The following is a 3739-nucleotide window of genomic DNA, read 5'->3' as shown; positions in this document are numbered from 1 at the left end:
AAGCATGTCAGAAGGACACCTTCTGATCAATTGCTTGTATCTTTCCCAAGCTTCATAGAGGGATTCACCTTCCTTCTGTTTGAAGGTTTGAACTTTCACTCTAAGCTTACTCATCTTTTGAGGTGGAAAAAATTTAGCTAAGAATGCATTGACCAGCTTTTCCCAAGAGTTCAGGCTATCTCTAGGTTGTGAGTTCAACCATATACTAGCTCTGTCTCTTACAGCAAAAGGAAAAAGTATAAGTCTATAGACCTCAGGATCAACTCCATTGGTCTTAACAGTGTCACAGATTTGCAAAAATTCAGCTAAGAACTGATGAGGATCTTCCAATAGAAGTCCATAAAACTTGCAACTCTGTTGTATCAAAAAAACTAATTGAGGCTTAAACTCAAAGTTGTTTGCTCCAATGGCAGGAATAGAGATGCTTCTCCCATAGAAATTGGAAGTTGGTACAGTAAAGTCACCAAGCACCTTCCTTGCATTGTTGGCATTGTTATTATTATTTTCGGCTGCCATGTCTTCTTCTTTTTTGAAAATTTCTGTCAGGTCCTCTCCAGAGATTTGTGCTTTAACTTCTCTTAGCTTCCTCTTCAGAGTCCTTTCAGGTTCAGGATCAGCTTCAACAAGAATGCCTTTATCTTTGTTCCTACTCATATGAAAGAGAAGAAAACAAAGAAAGTGTGGAATCCTCTATGTCACAGTATAGAGATTCCTTGATGTGTCAGAGGAAAAGAGGAGTAGAAGGATGAGGTAGAGAGAAGGATTCAAACTTATAGAGAGGAGGGGGTCTGAATTATTAAAGGAGGGTAAGTGTTTGTGATTAAATAGAAAGAGATGGAAGAGAGAAGAAATTTGAATATTGAATAAAAGAAAAAGGAAAAATATTTTTGTTTTTATTTTAAAAATTAGTTAGTATTCGAAAATTAAGAAAGGAATAAAATTAGAGTTTAAAATAATTAGTTAATTAAAAATATTTTTGAAAAAAAAGGAAGAAGGTGATTTTTGAAAATGAGAAGTGAAAAAGTAGTTAGGTGGTTTTGAAAAAGATAAGAAGTTAGAGAAAGATTTTGAAATTATAAGTTAAAAAGATGTGATTTAAAAAATATATGGTTTAAAAAGATATGATTGAAAAGATATGATTAAAAACAATTTAAGAAAGATTTGATTTTTAAAATTGATGACTTGACAAACAAGAAATTAAAAGATATGATTCTAAAATTCAAATATTGAACCTTTCTTAACAAGAAAGTAACAAACTTGAAATTTTTTATTCACAATATTAATTGTTAGCAAGGATTTTTGAAAATATTAAAAGAAAAATGAAAAAGATTTGATTTTGAAAAAGATATGATTGATAAAAGAGGATATGAAAAAGATAAGATTTTGAAAAATTAGTTTTAAAACTTGAAAAATTGAAAAATATTTGAATTGAAAACAAAATTACCTCCCTGGTGTTATCCTGGCGTTAAATGCCCAGAATGGATACCATTCTGGGCATTTAATGCCCACTTGGCTACCTCCTTGGGCGTTACACGCCCAGCCAGGTACCCTGGCTAGCGTTTAAACGCCAGAAATCCATCCTTACTGGGCGTTTTAAATGCCCAGCTTTTTCTCTGTGATTCTTTTGCTGTATGTTCTGAATCTTCAATTCTCTGTATTATTGACTTGAAAAGACATAATTTTGAATTTTTTTGAATTTTTAATTATGAGAGAGAAAAATAACAGAATGAAATTAAACATGAAAAACTAAGATTAAAACAAGGAATGCATGCAAGAACACTTTAAATGTCAAGATGAACACCAAGAACACTTTGAAGATCATGATGAACATCAAGAACATATTTTTGAAAATTTTTAAGAAATGAAAGACATGCAAGACACCAAACTTAGATATTTTCATACTAGAGACACTAACAATTTGAGAATGCACATGAGAAACAACAAAAGACAGAAAACAAGAGAATTTAAAGATCAGAGAAAGAAAATCATCAAGAACAACTTGAAGATCAATGAAGAACACTAGAACACACTTTCAAAAAATGCAAGAAAAATAAAGACATACAATTGACACCAAACTTAAAAATTGACAGTAGACTCAAACAAGAAACACAAAATATTTTTTTGTTTTATGATTTTATAAATATTTTTGTATTTTTTCGAACATTATTTTGAAAAAGAAAATAAGAAACTAAAAATTTTTAATAAGAATTCCAGGAATGATACAATGTTAGTCTAAAGCTTCAGTCTAAAAAGATTAGACATGGCTAGCCAAGCTTTAACAGAGCATTACATACAACAGCCAAATTGATGGGAATCAAAAAGGCTCCTGTGATGATTAAAGCATCATCTGAAACTCTAGAATTCATTCTTAAAAATTCTGAAGAAAAAAAATAAAAAAGAAAAATACCTAATCTAAGCAACAAGTTGAACCGTCAGTTGTCCAAACTCGAACAATCCCCGGCAACGGCGCCACAAACTTGGTGCACGAAATCGTGATCTCACACACTTTCTTCACAACTCCGTGTAGCTGACCAGCAAGTGCACTGGGTCGTCCAAGTAATACCTTACGTGAGTAAGGGTCGATCCCACGAAGATTGTCGGCTGGAAGCAAGCTATGGTCATCTTGTAAATCTCAGTCAGGCAGATTCAAATAGTTATGGGGTTTTGATAATTAAAAGACAGATAAAACATAAAATAGGATAGAGATACTTATGTAGTTCATTGGTAGGAATTTCAGATAAGCGTATGGAGATGCTTTGTTCCTTTTGAATCCCTACTTTCCTACTGCTTTCATCCAGATATGCGTACTCCTTTCCATGGCAAGCTGTATGTTGGGGGATCACCATTGTCAATGGCTACCGTCTGTCCTCTCAGTGAAAATGGTCCGGCTACGGGTTACGCAGGGCTAATCATCTGTCGGTTCTTACTTGTGTTGGAATAAGATCTAGTGATCCTTTTGCTCACTGTCACTGCGCCCAGCACTCGCGAATTTAAAGCTCGTCACAGTCATCCCATCCCAGATCCTACTCGGAATACCACAGACAAGCTTTAGACTTTTCGGATCTCAAGAATGCTACCAATTGATTCTAGCTTATACCACGAAGACTCTGATCTCACAGAATGGAAAGCTCTATTGTTAGGAGAGGCAACCATGCGTCGTGGACCAGGAGGCCAAGAGATATACATTCAAGCTTGTTTTCAGGTAGAACGGAAGTAGTTGTCAGGCACGCGTTCATAAGTGAGAATGGTGATGAGTGTCACTTGATCATCACATTCATCATGTTGAAGTACGAATGAATATCTTAGAACAAGAATAAACTTGAATTGAATAGAAAATAGTAGTAATTGTATTAATTCATGAGGAACAGCAGAGCTCCACACCTTAATCTATGAGGTGTAAAAACTCCACCGTTGAAAATACATAAGTGATGAAGGTCCAGGCATGGCCGAATGGCCAGCCCCCTAAGCGTGATCAAGAGATCAACAGTGATACAAAGATAGTCTCAAAAATGATCTAAAGATCTCCCGATTTGAAAATACAATAGAAAAAGGTCCTATTTATAATGACTAGTAACCTAGGGTTTACAGAGATAAGTAAATGATGCAGAAATCCACTTTCGGGGCCCACTTGGTATGTGCTTGGGCTGAGTATTGAAGCTTTCACGTGCATAGGCTTTTCTTGGAGTTAAACGCCAGCTCTGGTGCCAGTTTGGGCGTTTAACTTCAGCTTTTATGCCAG

At 35.0% G+C, this 3739-nt stretch overlaps 1 non-coding gene across 1 annotated transcript; it reads left to right on the top strand.

Annotated features, from left to right (window-relative positions):
• LOC130947907 (small nucleolar RNA R71) lies at nucleotides 1-108 on the top strand. Its single transcript, XR_009072859.1, has one exon. It is a non-coding gene; the product is annotated as a small nucleolar RNA R71 (small nucleolar RNA).
• Nucleotides 109-3739: the final 3631 nt, after the last annotated feature.

The sequence above is a fragment of the Arachis stenosperma genome, chromosome 1, assembly GCF_014773155.1.
Source record: "Arachis stenosperma cultivar V10309 chromosome 1, arast.V10309.gnm1.PFL2, whole genome shotgun sequence".
NCBI lineage: Eukaryota > Viridiplantae > Streptophyta > Magnoliopsida > Fabales > Fabaceae > Arachis > Arachis stenosperma.
This window is presented reverse-complemented; position numbering and strand designations above follow the sequence as displayed.